General features: G+C 48.5%; 2 long non-coding RNA genes across 3 annotated transcripts; one reads left to right on the forward strand and one right to left on the reverse strand.

The window, feature by feature from the left end:
- Window positions 1-2,348: 2,348 nt before the first annotated feature.
- Window positions 2,349-3,298, forward strand: LOC127348587 (uncharacterized). The gene is made up of 2 exons (XR_007879836.1): window positions 2,349-2,791; window positions 2,887-3,298. It is a non-coding gene; the product is annotated as an uncharacterized lncRNA (long non-coding RNA).
- A 195-nt stretch (window positions 3,299-3,493) lies between these two features.
- LOC127293748 (uncharacterized) lies at window positions 3,494-5,232 on the reverse strand. 2 transcript variants are annotated; one of them, XR_007846085.2, is made up of 3 exons: window positions 4,695-5,232; window positions 4,113-4,602; window positions 3,494-3,837 (listed from the first exon to the last, which is right to left on the reverse strand). It is a non-coding gene; the product is annotated as an uncharacterized lncRNA (long non-coding RNA). The 2 variants fall into 2 exon arrangements; XR_007846084.2 differs by having other exon boundaries at window positions 4,113-5,232.
- Between the last annotated feature and the right edge of the window lie 14,600 nt (window positions 5,233-19,832).

Below are 19,832 nucleotides of genomic sequence, written 5' to 3' on the forward strand. Positions count from 1 at the left end.
TATCCAGGGCGATCCAGTGGCAGACCGCCCACCGCATTCATACGCCGTATTACGGTGAGTGTAGTATAGTCTATACAGCTATACTGTAAACGTATATACTTTCTCATTGCTTTCTTTTTCTCGGTTACAACTTTTTATCACAGTGGGGTAGTATCATATAGGAGTATCTTACTAGTGTAGTACTGTATCTTTATAATATATGGTATCGTACGTGTAGTTATATATTTATTACACAAGATATACTTGACATGTTTTTGTTAGTTCTACATGCTATGATACCACTAGGATCTCTCGCATCATTGATTTTAGTGACATCATCTTTTTTATGTGCATGGAATGCCTGCGCAAAATAAGGTACGCACACCTATTTGATAATTCGTTGTGTTAAAAATAATGATAAGATTTTATTTGATTCGTTATTATGTAAGTGCGATTGTACCACATCTCGATACTTACCATTCACGTGGCTCTGGATCCAGCCCCATATGGTTTCACCCATTTAACAAATCCTGTGAAAACAGAAGGAAAAAAAGTCAGGAGGTTGGGTGGTTAGGAGGGTGGTTGTACCCCCAGCCCACCAGAGTTCAAACCCCAGGTTTGACATCCGTATGTCTCATAAAGGTGGAATATTCATTCAGTGGGAGGCGACGTTCCCGTCGACAGCGAGGCGCCTGTGGTGACTTCGTCAATTTCAAGATCCAATCCGCCGGCTCAGTCTTCCGGAGGTGCTCATAGGGGATAGAGTGTGCGTGTGTGCGTTCATAGGGGTGAGTGTATGCGCGTGTATCTGAGCGCCTGCGTTTGTACTGTGTTTCTCAAAAAAAAAAGGAAAAAAGTACTTATCATGCATGTTCTGTACGTTCACTTGCAGAGTTGCTCTTGTATGAAATATTAATCCGATCAAAATTTTCACGTGAAATGATGACACAAAGAGGTACAATTCTAAAAAAAAAAAAGAGGATGCAGAGGTGTATCTAGACCAGACGGGTGATAGTGGTGTAGGTGAGACGGAAGATTAAGATAGGTGTATTTTTTTTTCTCTTTGCCTGAAATGTTGATCCGAATTTGTTATCATGTGCGTACTACTTTGTTTTGAACCCTGAAACTAGTATTACCTCCATCCATAAAAGGTTGCCGCAAGTTTTTCAAAATTTCGATGTATTAAGACACTTTTAGTAAATAGATATATCCGTATTTAGACAAATTTCCAACTTTCTTTTATAGATGGAGAAAGTATTAGGAATAAAATAAAATAACTATTATAAGGAAGAATGTGCTATGGAAGTTTCCTATTAGATGGGTGTCTGTTTTCATTCATTGGTCAGACATGCCCTTCGGTGAAACAAAATACTAGTCATACAGTCAGGAAGTATTAATCAATCTAAACCATTGGATGTACTAGCTAGACGGATGGTACTCGTCCATCCCTACAGTAAAAGGCCTCCCATGCATGCAAGATCTAGTGGTTTGTAAACCAACTACGTAGAAGTTTAGAAGGAAAAAAAGGAGTGGCCTGAACTTTAGCTAATAAGGCATTATAATTAGAGCTCTTTTACGGTGATTGGCACGGAACCTAGGTTCCGTCTAATCTATTTTAGGTTCCGTCTAATCTAATATTTTGTGACCATTGATTAAAACAAAAATATTTTTTATGTAATTTCTATGATACTTCAACAATCCAAAACATATATCGGAGTGATCGAAAGTAATCGATGGCCATCGGTTCATCAAAAATCAAAATGGATGCTGGTAAAATAGGCCGTGGACCATCCTTCTCTCCCTCTCCTGGTGGGTTTCTTCCTCCATGAGCGGCGGCGCCGCCGTCCTTGTCTCCAGGGGATTCTGGTCGCTGCCACCCCCTCACCCATCCCAGTCACCTGACGAGCGCCCGCTGCCCAAGTCACCACCGCCCCCACAGTCACGGCCGCCCCTCCTCATCAGGGAGATCCTGGCCAAGCTCGCCGGACGGTCACGCCTCCCAGGTCATCGTTCCACGACCTCCGCACGGTCCTCTCAATTTTCGTTCCCCGCGCATCCACCATCCTCGTTTTCCACCATGAGTTGCTCCCCAACGCCCTCTTCCCCGTCTGCGCTGCTCCGCCGCCGCCGGGAACGTTCGCGCGTCTCCCAGCTCATCTGCGCTACTCCACCGCCGCTGGGGACGTCCGTATGCCCAGTTCGTCTGCGGTGCTCCGCCGCCGCTGGGGACGTCCGCGCGTATTCCAGCTCCAAGGCCGCTGTTAACTGATTGATTTGCATACTCTCTCGCGCACAGAATTAGTGGTGACTGAACTGAGAACCATTTCCTATTTGCAGGCTTCGAGGTGCCAAACTTGGGGGCCGCCAAACTTGAGGTAATTTTATTCCGTTCCAGAGTTTTGTCAACTGTGTACCAATAGATTCACACAGGCGTATAGTAGCTTTCGTTAACATCACTCTGAAAGGCGTTGGGCTCGTTAGCTATATGCTGACAAATTAGATTGATAGGGGAAATACATATGTTCTCTCACTTTTTCAGTGAAGTGTATTTACTTAATGTTAGTGCTAACTGCTAACCTTCATTCATGAACGACCACTGCTGCTAATACCTACTATTTGAAAAGACCCAGTAAACTAAACTTTTCCCATGTAGCTGTCAGGGTTTATCATAGTAAGGAGCGCTCTAAAGTATAAAGCTAGATTGTGACAACAGTTTCTTGTTTTGCATTTTGCAGTATGTAATTGGCAGATCAGATGAGGACTTGAAAACACCCTTTGGCATTAAAATTCTGGACAAACTAACTCAGACTTGGTATTGTACTTCACCATTTATTTTTTGTTTGGGTTCTGCATGTAACTTCTGAACTTCTTTGAAGATAGTCGTTCTGACAATTGTTCTCATGCCAGGGTTGTGCCAACAGTAGTTGGGGCTTAGCCTCCATCCAAGTTGCACAAAGCAATTCTTGTAAAGGATGAGAAGATATTGGTTGTTGAGAACTGGACAAAATCCTACAGAAAAAAGATTGAGGAACCGGATGTCTTGCATTTTGCTTGCACTGAAACTGGAGCAGCAATTTCTGCTCACCAATTTGTCTTTCCCTTTCCCGCTAGTTGAATGTATCATTTTGTTGTGTGAATGTTGTGGAGCAGCAAATATTCTTATCAACATTCTATGAGGAAACATCGCAATGTAACTGAGATTCCGCATTGTATTTTATTTCATTGTTTGGAAATGGGAAAGCTGCATTGCATCTGTCTTTCCGTTTCCTGCTAGAATGTATGCCCTCCGCTCCTGAATATAACACGTTTTGAGAGTTCACTCTGTTGTGTGATAGTACTGGATTAATGTTGTGTGATAGTACTGTGCAGCAGCAAATAGTATTGTCTAAATTCAGTGATGAAACAAAGCAATGGAATTGAGATTCTGCATTGCATTTCATTGTTCGAGAAACTGGGAGCTACATTGCACTGCATCCCACAAATTATAAATGATAAGATAATAAATTTAGCAAGATAGAGAAAAAAGGCATTAAATCGTTCAATCCTTTTGATAACTAGCATCAGAAGATCACGAGGTACTGATGTTGGCACCATTCATCTGAACAAATTCCAAAATTTGTTATCATCTACGCTCATCCGGCGAATTCAGCCTTTGCCCTACCTCTAATAGTGTATGTATAGTACATATCCCCCTTTGATCTATATAACTATACAACTTTCTCAGATAATGATGGAAGTATAGTCAACTATCAATCTTTGTCTGTAACTATTGAAGTTTAATGCCCACATCTTTCGCAGTACCAGTAGAACTTCTCACTCATTCTTCGCTTTGCCTTCTAGCAGAAGTGACTCATAGTACTGCATTAGCACCAAAACCAAAGTTAGATTCACATCACTTAGTTACCCTCTCAAGTACTATAGATCAATGTTATGGTGTGTAGAAGCTTTATAAATATACAGGATCTGCAATTGTGCTTATCTAGTACAAGTGGTTATATTGGAAGTAAAGTAGTTTTACCTCTACCTTGAACTTTTACCTGCCCATATAATCCAAGCAAATAACAAGTGAAATATCTACATAACTTTCAATTGCAAAAGCAACAGGCAGTAAGAACATGGTAGCTATTACACACCTGACTCGCCCGTACTTGCTACCGCCTCACGTCAACACTACTCGACTCCGATGTGCATGTCGCCATCTACGCCTCGCTATCGTCAATCGCCATTGATCCAGCACCTGCGAGTCGCGACGACCGCGCACTCTTCACCACCAGCAAATAGCCAACATCGCCTCATCCCTCGGAAACAGGTTACTAAACAAGAAAAGTTACCCTCATTTGAAATATGTAAATTAAAGCCAGCAAACGTTAACTGACAGTTTGAGAAAAAGAACATGATCATCTAGACATGTATTGCATTAATTTTTTGTACAAAGTGATCGGCCTAGAACTTTCCTGCTAGGGAATTCAATAGATGATCTTTAGCCAGCAAACACTACCGTACCAATATCCGGCGATTCTTCTGCCAATGCAATAGATCTTCCTGCTGTGTTCACCTCGGAACAACATGGTTAGTTAGTGACTTATCACCATCTGCTGCTGATTGGTATTATTTCCCACTGCACTGTCAAATTCGATAAAAATTTAAAAGCTGCTACTATCTAGAGGCTTGCATAGGCTTGATATCCATGAAACATAGCAGCAAAGAATACATACCTTGCAAGTTCATCATTGGTTGCAGAAAGGATGTTTCTAAAAATAGAGCTTCAGCGAAACAGGACAAACTTGCAGGGAGTTGTAACTTAGATGATATTAATGTCCACCGCCGCCACCGCTCCTCCCCTCGCCGGCCATGTCCAACGCCGCAGCCGCCGCTCCTCCCCTCGCTGGCCTCGACAAACGCCGGAGCCGCCGCTCCTCCCCTCGCTTGCCTCGACCAACGTCGCCGCTCCTCCCCTCGCCGGGCGCCTCCGCTGTCCCCTCCACCCAGCGCTGCCCTCCGTCGCGGAGATCGACGGGAGAGACCTCTGTGGACGCCAACGCCGCCGCTCCTCCCCTCCGTCACCGGGACTGGTCCGTCATCTTCCCCTCCCCTTCGACGCGGCTCCCACCTCTCTGTCGCCTTCCTCTCCCCTCTGACGCGGCCCCCTCCCCTCCGTCCCCTTCCACTCCCCTCCGACGCGGCCCCCTCCCCTTCATCGCGGGGCTCGCCGGGAGGTCCATGCCCTATCCTCCGTCGCTGGGGCAGACCACATCCAGATGAGTGAGAGATGAGAGACGGAAGGATGAGAGAGAGGAAGATTTGGCCGGTGAGTTAGTACGGAGTATTAAAATTATGGCGAGAACAGTACGAGCTTATATGATAATTTTTTGTTGCTTTAAGATTTGTGTAGTATCATCACCTGATTTGACCGCTTAAAAGGACGTTTGTATTTTATAATATTCACAAATAATATTTGAGGTTCTGGTCCCACCGAATTTGGTTCCGGTCCCGCAATTTTGGTTCCGTCAGTTTGGTTCCGTCTAATTATTACCGTTAGATCGGGGCAAATGAACGGTTATTAAAAATGCCAATCATCCTAAAACTTGTATTATAATTAATATTTGGGTATGACTATACTGAGAACTAAACTCAGATGATGTCATCAAATCTAAGTTGCAACTCGTGTTATAACTTATGACTCGAACTAATTATGATACAAATTAAATAGTGTAGAACTTGACTAACACGAAATTAGTAGCTGAGAACTAGCAAATCCCTTAATATTTAATTAGTTGTACTTCGTATAACATAGTACGTGCTCATCCTGATATGAATTAGTTAGACCTCCACCAGCCAGCCGTGCCACCAGCTTGCTTACTCGTTGATCCATCAATGGGTGGATTGGACTTATCAGTCCCATGGATTCTGCTATTTCTTCCGCGTATAAATAATGCGGTGGGCAGCTTGTGTCTGTTATTAGACAGAAGCAAGTTGGCGCAAGACATAACATGATGCCAGTCAGCTGGGTACAAGGTGTAATAATGGCAGAGAACTTTCTTCGTAGTATCTTCCAAGCTAGTAGATTATGCGCGTTAATTGCACAATTTTAATTTGTGTTCCTAATTTTTTTTTCGAGAATTACGGGGGGGGGGGGGGGGGGGGGGGGGGGGGGAGTTGTACAGGGTGAAGAAGGGGTACAGGGGGGAGGGGGGAGAGACATATACAAGCTACATAGCAGAAAACAGGAGGAAGCTACGGAGAGTGTCGAGCCTCCCACAGTCGAGGATTTTATATCGCCATCTCCAAAGAGTGAGGTCATCGGCGGCCCGACGGAGAACCACACTCGCCGTAGAGGTTTTGGCGTTGAAGACGATATCGTTTCGCGCTTTCCAGAGCGACCACAGGATCGTCGCCAGACCATAGTGCCAGATATGGGTCATCGTCCCAGCGGGAGGTTGCAACTCCCAGAAAGAGAAGGACCTCTTGGGGATGGTAGTACCCATCCGGTCCCAAACCTCACCAGCCAAGGCGCAGTCGAAGAAGAGGTGTCTCCCCGTCTCCGGGAGATGGCAGGCGGCGCAGATAGCAGATGGCGCGCAGTTTTTGGTGAAGAGGTTGGCCCGCGTGCTGAGCCTGTCGATGTCGGCGAGGTAGGAGAAGATCCGGACCTTTGAGGGCAGCCTGAGCCCCCAAGAGGTGCAAGCCGACGCGTCCCGGGCCTGGGGGGGGGGGGGGACAGCAGACGGTACGCCTCCCGAGTGCTGAAAGGAGGAGCGGCCGGACTGTCGATGTAGCGGAGGTCCTGCCCGTCGGAGAGGGCAGTAGCGCGCACAATGCCCTGGACCTCCACCAAGTCGCACTCGGCGGCCGTGGTGAGGCGGGGCTGAAGAGAGAACCCAGTAGAGACGACCTGCTCGACCGAAGCGTGAGGCCGAGTAACATGTGAGAAGATGGCGGGGTACCGCTCGGCGAGTGGCCTTCCCGGAAGCCACTTATCGAGCCAGAAGGCAGTGGAGGTACCACTCACAACCGTGGCGCGGGTGACTGCACGGTAAAGTGGCAGGCATTCCGGCACGATCCTGTCGAGGAAGGAGGGTGAGGCAGTGGTGTCGCCGAGGTCTCGTCCTGAATGTATCCAGTACCAATCTTTCCAAGGTAGGGAGACAGTATGGTGTAATTTATGGACAAAATTTAAGAGAAGACACCTGTTCTGCCGGTGGAGATTCTTAACGCCGAAACCGACCTCCTGCTTAGACAACATCACCTTGTCCCAAGCAATAGGGCAGCGAGCACCCGAGCACGAGTCCTTACCTGTCCAAAAGAAAGCGCGGCGTCTCTTGTCTATACTCTCGAGCACACCCTGTGGAAGCAAATACGAGCATATATAGTATGAAGCAAGGTTATTGAGCACAGCATTACATAACACCAGGCGACCACCCGAGGAGAGGAGGAGGGCTTGCCATCCAGAGAGACGGCGGTCGAAGGACAGGATGAGGGGGGCGTAGGCAGAAATGGGGAGTTCGGTGGGGGACAGCGGGAGCCCTAAGTAAGGCTGAGGGAAGGAGGAGATAGGGCATCCGAGAGCCTCCACCATGAGGCGCTCATCGGAGTGAGCGACAAACATGGGAATGAGGCAGGATTTATGGAAGTTTATGGCAAGCCCGGTGGCGGCATCAAAGTTGTCGAGAATAGCTCTGAGACGGGAGGCCGCAGAGGTCTCCGCCTTGCAAATAATGAGAGTTTCGTCGGCATATTGGAGAACGGGACAAGGGGCAGAAGGGGAAAGGGGGTGGCAGAGCTCGCCATCGGCGCAGGCGGTACGAATGAGACGTTGGAGGACGTCAGCAACGATAATGAAAAGGTAGGGGGAGAGGGGATCTCCTTGCCGAAGCCCATTGCGACATCTGATCCAGTCGCCCGGCACCCCGTTGAGGAGCACCGCAGTGTGTCCGGTGGTGAGCATACGAGCCATCCACTCGCACCACCGATCATCGAAGCCGCGGGCTTTCAGAATAGAGAGAAGGTTGTCCCAATTGACCGAGTCGAAAGCTTTCCGAAAGTCAATTTTGAACACGAGCATGGGGGCTTTCCTGTTGTGGCAACACCGGAGAATGTCTGCGGCGTACACAATGTTTTCAGAGATTCTACGTCCAGATAGGAAGCCAGTTTGATCCGCGTCAACGAGAGCTTGGATGCCGGCTTGGAGTCTAGTGGTGAGGACTTTGGTGATGGCTTTCATAATGCAGTTCTGGAGGGAAATGGGCCTAAAGAGGGAAGGGTTGTTCTCCGCATCCGTTTTCGGGAGGAGGACCCAAAAGGCGCGGTTAATACGGGTGAGATCAATGGAGCCATCGAAGAAGGACTGAAACACCGCATAGACATCGGGGGAAACAGTGTCCCAGAAGGAATGGAAGAAGGAGGGGCCAAACCCATCAGGGTTGGGGCTTGAGATCTTGTTCATGTCATTGAAGGCCTGTCAGATCTCTTCGAGGGAAAAGGGGGCGGAGAGGTTCGGGGGGAGACGGGGGTTGTGAGGGTAAAGGGACTGGAGGTTGAAACGCCAAGTGGTAGGAACAACTTTACCGAGCAGGTCAGTGTAGTACCTCTTGAGGATGGACGCTTTCTCAGCGTGCGAGGTGGCAGAGGCCCCGTCACAACAGAGAACAGAGATGGAATTGCGGCGCAACCGGCAGGTGGCCGAGGCGTGGAAAAACTTTGTGTTTTCGTCCCCCTCAAGGGCAAACTTGATTTTGGCGCGGAGCCGCCAGTAAAGGGCCTTTTCCTTAGCAGCAAGGTGTAATTCTTAGACTATCTATCTCATACGAGAACCAAGTGCTGGCTTGGTGGTTTGAGCTCGCTGGGTTTGAATCGTGTGTGTTGCTTTTGGATTAAATGGGGTTCGAGGTTTTTTAGTCAAGGTGGATATCCAAGGTTTTTTTTACAGTAGTCTATTCCTCTTCTTCTTTCTTAACAAAATAATTCATAGCAGTTAGATCAACCAGGGTCCAAGGCTCCAAGCTGCAATGAGGGCATCTCCAACCGGCTGACCTAAACGGACGCGCTGGGCCGTCCGTTTTGGACCGTTTGGGTGGCCAAGCGGACATCCGGACAGCGGCCCGAGTGTGTCCGTTTGGGTCGCGCGCTGCGCCCAACGCGCGGACGCAGCGCATTTGTAATAAAATAAAACAAAAATGAAAATAAAAAAGGAAAAGAACAAAACAAAACATAAATTTAAACTAGTTGGTCATTAAACTTAGCCCTATTTTGCGCAAATTTTACACAAAAGAAAGCCATATATGGCTTTAAACTAAATAAAAACCCTAGCCAGGGTTTGCGAGCACGCGGTGGCCGCCGGCAGTACTACCCCCAGTAGTACTCGTCGTCGCCGGCGTCGAGACGACGACGCCCCCCGGCGGCGACGCGCTGTTCCGGCTCGAAACGCCGGAGGGCACCGGGGACTCCGGCCAGGGTGACCACTGCGCCCTTTCCCAGGCAGAGTCCGGGTTCGGCGGGCTCGCCGGCCTGCGCAGCCGTGCCCTCCACGCGGACTCACCGTGGAGCTGCTCCTCTGCTGCGGCCTGCAGCTCCGCCTCGTAGCCGGAGCGTAGCCGAGCGCTCCTCCTCCGCCGTGCGCGCGGCCCGGCGCTCCTCCTCCTCCCGGAGCGCCGCTCGACGCGTTGCCTCCTCCGACGGCGCGCCGGCTCGAGGAAGGCCCACGCCTCCGCCCGGGCGTCCTCCTGGGCCTTCCCGGCCGCCTCCTCCAACGCGAGGTGCGCAGGCGTCTCGGCGAGGTGCGGCCATTTGGCCAGCTCGTCGAGGTCGCCTCGCTCGCGGGACGCCGCGAGCGCCGCTGCAGCTCCGGGTCGTCCTCCTCCTCCTAGGGCTGCGGCTGCGGCCGTGGCCGGGCCGGGGCGCGGGCTCGTTGATGTAGAGGCCGCCGGGGCGGCGGCCAGCCCGCCTAGCGGTGTGCGCGGCTGCGCGCGAGGCCGCGCCGTCGCGGATGTGAAGCACGTGCGCCGGCGCGCATCGTGCTCCACCTCGAACCACAAGTCCCGTTGGGACTTGCGTCGCCGTACGCGGGTTCCTCGCTGGAGGTCCGCCGGCGATTGAGCGCGGCGCCTCCGGATCTCGGCGTAGCGGCGCGGCCGAGCCGGGATGGGCAGCACCGGAACCCGATCCGGGCTCAGGTGCCGGCCGTGGGGAGGTGCACGTCCCCACGGCATTGGGACGCCGGCGTCCCTGCAACATCCGCGCCACCGCTACGGGGACGTAGATCCGGTCGCGTTTGGGCGTCGCCGGCGGCCCCATGGCGAACGGCGCCGGCGCGCGGCCGGCTGCTGCCGGCCTCGTGGTCGTTGGCGGATGGCGAGAACTCGCGCTTCGGGGCCATGGCGGCGCGGAAGCTTCGAGCTCGCGCGTGCGGCCGGAGTGGAAAGTGGGGACTGGATAGGGACAGTCCCCTTCCCCAGTCCACATTTAATAGGACTGGGGCACCGACAGGTGGGCCAGCCACGCGGACGAGGCGGACACGCGAGGACGCCGCGTGCCATCCGCGGCCACGCAAAACCGGCCTAGATTTGGGCCGGGTTTGCGTCGTTCCGGACTCCGCGGCCGTCCGCTTTTGCGGTGCGTCCCGCGTTGGGCCGCGTTTTTGTCCGGCTCGACCCAAACGGACGCGCGAGCGCGGTTTGGGTCGCGCGGTTGGAGATGCCCTGAGGGTCGTCGGGGCAAAGGCCGTCGTCCTCCCGGTCGGGGCAAGTACATGCAAAGGTAGCTGGCCGTACGTAGTCGAGCGAAAGGATCTCGCATGCAGCAGGCGGCGCCATGCTTGTCTGCGATACGATGGAGACCAGTCTAGCTAGCAGCCAGCATCATCTAGCTCCACCAGGAGGCAACAGAAACTCTTTGTCTTTTCCCGGAGCTCGCTCGACCGGCGCGGATGGGCTCTTCCGCCTCGCCCCGCATGCCGGCACTGTGCCGCGGATCTCGTGAGGTCATCCCGCGCCACCACCAAATCGACAGCGCTCCACGCCACGCCGGTAGCCGCCATAGGCTGGCTATCCTTGCTTGCTGCGTGCGTCGGGTAGCCGGCCGGCCGTGCCCCACAGGCTATGGCTAGCCGGATACGGGGAGCCGGGAAGAGGCGACGGAGCGTCGAGGAAGCAACCGCGTCTTGCGGGGGGCCGGCCGGCCGGTGGTCACGGCTATGCACGGGGAATGATTAGACAGATCGATCGCGCGCCCGCCGGTGGCATCCAACTTGGTGATGGTCTCGCCGTCGTTCGCTGTGCTCCATGCGGGCCTGCGGCGCGTGGCGGGTGATCCCACGAACGCACAGCCTTGGCTGTTAGAACTAGTTAATCTTGTTATATGTGCTAGGTCTAGGTGATTAGATCAAGTTTAGTTGGTGTGACACCACCGTGGATGCTGCGGCTGTACGTGTACCATAATGACGTGTCTACACATGCAAAGCTGGTAATAGTGTTAAGTAGCAAGTTAGTTCGTTGCATGCATAGCTAATAGCTTTCGTTGCATGCATAGCTTAGTTGCTGTGTTTATTCGAGTCAAGTAGTGCATGCTGGCCGGGTCATATGGATCTTGGAGCTAGTCATGTGGTCATGGCTTAAGTTTAGGATCAGGAGATCAGTAGCAGCTTCCAACAATTTTACAGCTCCCAGATTAGAAATTCATTTGCCTTGATGTGCAGACCTGCCGAGCAAGTCAGGAAAGATGAAGCAAGAAAAAAATGATATCCCCATGCATGAGGAAGAAAAACATGAAACCAAGCCCAAGGTTGGCACAAATTATCAGGGCAAAGATTAGTGCCCTAAAATCTGAACCCAGAACACCCCACACCACTCTAGCCACATGACACCGTGAAGATAAACGATTACCATACTCCACTCTTTTTGTTGAGAGGTACTCCCTCCGTCAGGGCCGGCCAATAGGGTGGGGGCAGAGGGGCGCTTGCCCTGGGGCCTTAGGGCATGAGCAATGGAGGCAGCTGTCCAACTAGGTTTGGATAAAACTTTTGACATATACATATCATGTTATGGTTCCATTAATATGTCTTTCTCTCAAAAGCTGATTTGGTTTTCTCTTTCTCTCTCAAATTTTCACTCAGTTTTCACTTTATGGCTGAAGAGGCTGCCTCGTGATGAAGAGGATGCCTCCTTATCCGAACCTAATTTGGACCAGCCAAACCAAGATAAAGCTGCGAGGGGCAACACCCTTAGGGCTATGCATTGGCCATGCCCTTAGGAGTTACGGGCCCAATCGAATATTTGTCAGCGTATTTCGTATACTTATACTTTCAAGGCCATATAGTTTGATATGATTCTAAAAAGTATATAGATGCACCAATCTGCACCTTCACTGCCTCTACTCCGACTCCTTGTACCAAAAAAAATATTTTAACATTTACTCTTTATGCTGTAGAGTTTAGACTCATTCTACAAAATATAGAAGTCCCAAATTGCAGCTTAACATTCCTCTACTCCAACTCCTTTTAACAAAAAAAAATATTTCAAAATTTTTAAATAATTTTCCTGATGGCATGATATCTCTCTAGTCTTTCCGAATGTCTATGATATTCTAAAGACCATGGATCTAACAAATGGATCTTACAAATGTACATATTATTTAGTTTATTGTTGCATTACACTAATCTTTCTCTTGTGGAATACTAATACTTTCTTAAGTCTTTTGTTTGTGACCAAGCGAATGAGGATGGACTGAGATTTTAAGGGACCCAAGCACACCAATCATGCTTAAACTTTGAGAAATATTTAAGAAATTAGCATAAATAGATATCTTTAAGAAAATTTTGGAGTAGGGGGCAATGACCCCCCTGCCCTAGGGAAGCTCTGCCACTATGAACAAGGGGCCATAGGTGTATCGTGGGTTCAAGAACATGACCTTGTATGTCATCATGTTGTGTGTTGCGTTCGTGCTGCAATACAAGGTGACGCGAGTCTTGATCACCAAACGACTATCAATTATTATGAGACTCGTTACCTCAATTGGCTGCTTGTCTGACCTCGAGTTGTTGATGGAGTGGGTTCTGTTGTAGTATTCCGTGACGGTGTACTGGTACGCGGAATCTCTCTCTAGGATGAATAGCCGAGGTGGCTAGTAGGAGTTGTTGCAGAGGAGTTTGAAGCATAATTCATTCTATGGAGAAATTCCGTGTACATGGATGCAAGACACAACACAGTGACATGCAAGGCTGCATTCTTCAACCCCGCGTGCTAGTCATGACTAGCGCCAAGCAAAATGTCGTCTTGGGCATCGGCGTAAGGGCCAAAGCTACCACGTTGGGCACTGTGAAGACATGAATGGCGCACCCTCAGGTGTACGACCCCGCCTACCTCTCCAACATCTTGGGTTTTCCGAGTGTTGTTATAGATGGGCAGTGCTTAGGGTTTTGATGTTGCAACACATCATTGACAACCGTTGCGCGCGGAGCTCAGGTTGACCAGGTTTTTGGCCACGGTAGACACGGATGAAAATTGAGCCAACTTGCCCATGTCGCTACCCCACACTAGTGGAAAAGGGGGCAACAGGACAAGTCAACTGTGACCTGTTATGAATGTGGAGTTACCGGGCATTACTCCAATGAGTGCTCCAAGAAATTGATGAAGACAACACCCAATACCGCTGCACCTGCCCAGCAGCAACGCCGTGTCTCAACTGGAAGAAAGTTTGCCCCAGGAAACCCGAACAACCGCAATGGCCGCCTCTTTCACATGAATGCCGAAGAAGCCCAGGAAGCGCCAGATGTCATGCTGGGTATGTTTTCTGTTAATTCAGTACCTGCAAGAGTTTTGTTTGATTCTGGAGCATCGCACTCGTTTGTTACTGAAGATTTTGCATGCACTAGTAAGATTCAACCAACCAGTTTGAAGCATGTTATGATTGTTCAAATACCTGGTTCAACCACAAAAGCAAGAAAACTTTGCAAGGCCGTGCCTATCAGAATACATGGAATAGATTTTTATGCGAATTTGATAGTTCTGGGAACAAAAGGTTTGGAAGTAGTGCTGGGTATGGATTGGATATCGAAACATCATGGATTGATTGACTGTGCCAAGAAGGCCATCACCATGACTAGTAGCACCGGTGTGTTAGTAGAACACGTGTCTGAAAGGCTGCCCAGACAATTCACCTGCAATAGGAGTTTAGCCAAGCCAACCTTAGATCAAATCTGGATAGTCTGTAAATACCCCGATGTGTTTCCTGATGAATTACCCGGTATGCCCCCAGATCGGGATATCGAGTTTATCATTGAGTTAATTCCTGGAACTGGACCCATAGCTCAGAGACCCTATAGTATGAATCTGACAGAACTAGTAGAACTGAAGAAGCAACTGGATGATATGCTAAGCAAAGGTTTGATTCAACCAAGTGCCTCGCCTTGGAGATCACTGGTATTGTTTGTGGATAAGAAGGACGGTGCCACTCGTTTTTGTACGGATTACCGTAAACTGAACGATGTCAGCATCAAGAACAAATACCCCCTGCAAAGATAGAAGACCTGTTTGACCAACTGACCGCTGCCAGAGTGTTCTCTAAGATTGATCTTAGGACTGGTTATCATCAACTAAAGATTCGCGCAACGGATATCCCCAAGACTGCCTTCACCACCAGATATGGACTGTATGAGTACAATGTCATGTCATTTGGATTAACCAATGCCCCAGCTTATTTCATGAATCTCATGAATAAGATCTTTATGAAATTTTTGGACAAGTTTGTCGTTGTCTTTATCGACGACATTCTAATCTACTCCAAGTCAGAAGAAGAGCATGAGCAACATCTATGAATTATCCTGGAAACCCTTAGAGAGCATCAGTTGTACGCCAAGTTCAGCAAGTGTGATTTCTGGTTAAAAGAAGTAGGATTCCTGGGACATATTATGTCCACAGGAGGAATTTCTATCGATCCTGAGAAGATCAAGACAATTGAAGAATGGAAAGCCCCAACCACTCAAACTAAAGTCCGCGCATTTCTTGGATTAGCGAGATATTACCGCAAGTTCGTTGAAGGATTTTCAAGCATAGCAAGACCCATGACTCAACTATTGAAGAAAGACACGAAGTTTGAATGGACTGATAAATGTGTAGAGAGTTTTCAAAAGCTCATGAAAAGATTAATCTCAGCCCCAATATTGATGCAAGAAGGCAAAGTGATATCGTATCTGTCTAGGCAACTGAAGCAACATGAGCAGAATTACCCAACCCATGACTTAGAGTTAGCAGCAGTAGTTTTAGCCTTGAAGGCATGGAGTCATTACCTCATGGGTAATCGCTGTGAGATCTATTCAGATGATAAGAGCCTGAAGTACATTTTTACCCAGAAGGAGCTAAATATGAGGCAGAGAAGATGGATAGAGTTAATTAAGGACTATGGCCTGAAAATTCACTACCACCCCGGCAAGGCCAATGTGGTAGCGGATGCTCTGAGTAGACAGCCATGTCAATTAAACTCAAGGATCGCAGAAGAGCGGCCTAGTTTGCATCAGGAATTTGAGAAGTTTAGACTGGAGCTAGTTAGTGAAGGATTCCTAGCAAGCATTGAGCTCCAGCCTACCTTGATTAGTCAGATAAAGGAAGCACGGAAAGAAAATGCCAGTATTGATGGAATCAAGCACCAAATAGCCACAGGAAAAGCACCTGGATTTACCGAAGATAAAGAAGGAGTTCTCTGGTACAAAGGGCGCCTCTGTGTACCAGCAGATTCGGAGTTGAAACAAGTCATTTTGAAGGAAGCCCATGATACCCTTTATTCCATTCATCCCGGTGGAACCAAGATGTACCAAGATTTGAAGGAACAATTTTGGTGGCACAGAGTGAAGAGAGAGATTGGAAGTTACATAGCCAAGTGTGATATCTGTCAGAGAGTCAAAGCAGAACATCAGCGACCCGCAAGATTACTGCAACCATTACAGATCCCTGAATGGAAATGGGATTCTGTAGGAATGGATTTCATAACCGGATTGCCCGAGTCAAGTGGAGGAAATGATTCTATTTGGGTACTGATCGATAGATTGTCCAAAGTAGCCCATTTCATACCAGTCAAAACCACCTACCAAGGCCCTGAGCTGGCCGAGTTGTATATTTCAAGAATAGTTAGCCTGCATGGAACACCAAAGTCAATTGTATCATATAGAGGATCCCAATTTACCTCAAGATTTTGGCAGAAGGTACAAGAAGGATTAGGAACCCGGCTGAATTTCAGTACATCTTATCACCCGCAGACTGATGGACAGACAGAAAGAGTCATCCATATCCTAGAAGATATGTTGAGAGCATGTGTGCTAGAATATGGATCTAAATGAGAAGATTGTCTGCCTTTCGCAGAATTTTCATACAACAACAGTTTTCAAGCCAGTTTGCAAATGGCCCCATTTGAAGCATTGTATGGAAAGAAGTGTCGTACCCCTCTGAACTGGTCAGAAGTCGGAGGTAGTCAAATATTTGGACCCGATATTCTACGAGAAGCTGAAGAGAAGGTTCACAAGATCCGCAAATACCTTAAGACTGCCCAATCTAGACAGAAGAGTTATGCTGACGAGTGACGCCGAGAAATGACCTTCAATATTGGAGACTTTGTGTATCTAAAAGTATCACCCCTCAAAGGAATGCAGAGATTCCAACTCAGAGGAAAGCTTGCACCTAGATATGTTGGACCCTTCAAAGTTTTGAGTCGCCGAGGAGAAGTATCATATCAGCTGGAACTGCCAGAGGAAATGTCAGTTGTGCATGATGTGTTTCACATCTCGTTACTTCGAAAATGTTTGGAAGTTCCTGAGAAGACAGAGGTTTTCAAAAACATCGATCACAGATCTGTGGATATCAACAAAGACTTGACCTATCATGAAGTACCCATTCGTATCCTGGAGGAAGCATTCTGAACCACCCGCACCAGAAGTATCAAGTTTCTGAAGATTCAGTGGAGCAACCATACTGAAGAAGAAGCCACTTGGGAGCGAGAAGATTATATTAGGACTGAATTTCCTGATCTCTTTAGTTCCTAATTTTCTTTAGATCTCGGGACGAGATCTTTTGTAAGGGGGGAAGGTTTGTACCACCCCAAAAATATTAAGAGGAGCAAACTCAGTTTTCTAGTTATACCAAAATTTTGCATTAACCAAAACTTTCTTTTTTCCAAATTGTTAGGCATAGTGCCTATGAGTGATTATTTGCTTAGGTGGTTTGCACACAATAATAAACCCCAAAATAATAAAATTAGTATCAAAGAAAAACCAAGCAATGAAAAGGAAAAATAAAAACAAGGGACTATATGGGCAAATGGTCATTTTGGACTTTATTAGTCGGATGCCTACTTTGAGCCCCTATGGTTATTCTTTTCTAATCCAAGCATCATAATCTTTTTGCTCAGATCACAAGTACACATGAAAGTGAGTAACTTGTTGTTGGCCAACCTTGCTGATTCACTCTCAAATGCTTATAATAAGGATCCAAAGTAGCAGCCTTAAAACAGAAACAAGATCACCCCAATTTGCAAATTTGATCAAACCAACCTCACTTTGCAAACCAATGCCACCAAGGGATGTCAAATAATTTTGGTGTCACACCCATGAAATATTTTGGCAAAATTCAAAATAAAGTTCCTTGCGGCCATTTTCGCAAACACCTTGCAGGAAGGTATCAAATAAGAGCCCATACTAGTTTAATCATTGTAATCTGGCCTAACTTTGATACCCTTGCTCATCCTCACTGTCCCCTTGAACCCTCTGGACAATGGCATGCCTCTGCACCACTGCTCCCTGATTGTCATGACAATGGCAAGCCCATGCCATGCCACCATTGGCACCCCACCATGAGCACATGCCACCTCTCCCTCTCATCTCTGCCCAGCATGTCTAGCACAGCCCCCTCACTCCCTTGAACACGACGGTACCCGCCCCTGGCCAAGTGGAGCTCGGCACTACCCAGACCAGGACGTGTCCGCGTCACCCAGGCATGCCATGACCGGCATGGTCATGACGACCGTGTGCGCACGGAAACCACGGTGCCTGATAACGCGTGAAGCGCACGTCCGTTGGGAACCCCAAGAGGAAGGTGTGATCCGTACAACAGCAAGTTTTCCCTCAGTAAGAAACCAATGTTATCGAACCAGTAGGAGATGAATGCCACGTGAAGGTTGTTGGTGAAGGAGTGTAGTGCGGCGCAACACCAGGGATTCCGGTGCCAACATGGAACCTGCACAACACAATCAAAATACTTTGCCCCAACTTAATAGTGAGGTTGTCAATCTCACCGGCTTGCTGTAAACAAAGGATTAAACGTATGGTGTGGAGAATGATGTTTGTTTGCAAAGAACATCTGAGAACAATGATTGCAGTAGATTGTATTTCAGATGTAAAAGAATGGACCGGGGTCCACAGTTCACTAGTGGTGTCTCTCCAATAAGATAAATAACATGTTGGGTGAACAACTTACAGTTGGGCAATTGACAAATAGAGAGGGCATAACAATGCACATACATATCATGATGACTAATATGAGATATACTTAGGGCATTACGACAAAGAACATAGACCGCTATCCAGCATGCATCTATGCCTAAAAAGTCCACCTTCGGGTTAGCATCCGCACCCCTTCCAGTATTAAGTTGCAAAACAGACAATTGCATTAAGTATTGTGCGTAATGTAAACAATACAAATATCCTTAGACAAAGCATTGTTGTTTTATCCCTAGTGGCAACAGCACATCCATAACCTTAGAACTTTCTGTCACTGTCCCAGATTCAATGGAGGCATGAACCCACTATCGAGCATAAATACTCCCTCTTGGAGTTACAAGTATCAACTTGGCCAGAGCCTCTACTAGCAACGGAGAGCATACAAGGTCATAAACAACACATATATGATAGATCAATAATCAACTTGACATAGTATTCCATATTCATCGGATCCCAACAAACACAACATGTAGCATTACAATAAGATGATCTTGATCATGATAGGCAGCTCACAAGATCTAAACATGATAGCACAAGAGGAGAAGACAACCATCTAGCTACTGCTATGGACCTATAGTCCAAGGATGAACTACTCACGCATCAGTCCGGAGGCGGGCATGGTGATGTAGAGTCCTTCGGTGATGATTCCCCTCTCCGGCAGGGTGCCGGAGGCGATCTCCTGAATCCCCCGAGATGGGATTGGCGGCGGCGGCACAGTAACTTTTCTCGTATCGTGGCTCTCGGTACTAGGGTTTTCGTGACGGAGATAATATATAGGCGAAGCGGCAGAGTCGGGGGACGCTCGAGGGGCCCACCCCATAGGGCGGCGCGACCAGGGGTGGGGCCGCGCCCCCCTAGGGTGTGGCCGCCTCGACGCCCCTCTTCGTCTCCTCTCCAGACATCTGGAAGGCTCCGTGGAAAATAAGACTGTGGGCTTTTGTTTCGTCCAATTCCGAGAATATTTCCTGTGTAGGATTTTTGAAACCAAAAACAGCAGAAAACAGGAACTGGCGCTTCGGCATCTTGTTAATAGGTTAGTGCCGGAAAATGCATCAAAATGATATAAAGTGTATATAAAACATGTGAGTATTGTCATAAAACTAGCATGGAACATAAGAAATTATAGATACGTTTGAGACGTATCAGTGCCCTGTCGCCTCAGCCCTCGCCTTGCCATCAGCGCCTGCCCGAACCCTCACCTCACTCGCAGGAGCCTGCCAAACATCGTCTTCAGCTCCCCCGTGCCCTGTCGCCGTCGCGCTCGTCGACGACGTCCATCACAGTACCGCCGGACGCGTCGAGCTCACCACTATGCTTGACCACCGTTTCCTGTGCAAATACGACCATGACGATCGCCCTGACTCCCTGAACCATGCCATGT

The sequence above is a fragment of the Lolium perenne genome, chromosome 4 (genome assembly GCF_019359855.2).
Source record: "Lolium perenne isolate Kyuss_39 chromosome 4, Kyuss_2.0, whole genome shotgun sequence".
Classification (NCBI taxonomy): domain Eukaryota; kingdom Viridiplantae; phylum Streptophyta; class Magnoliopsida; order Poales; family Poaceae; genus Lolium; species Lolium perenne.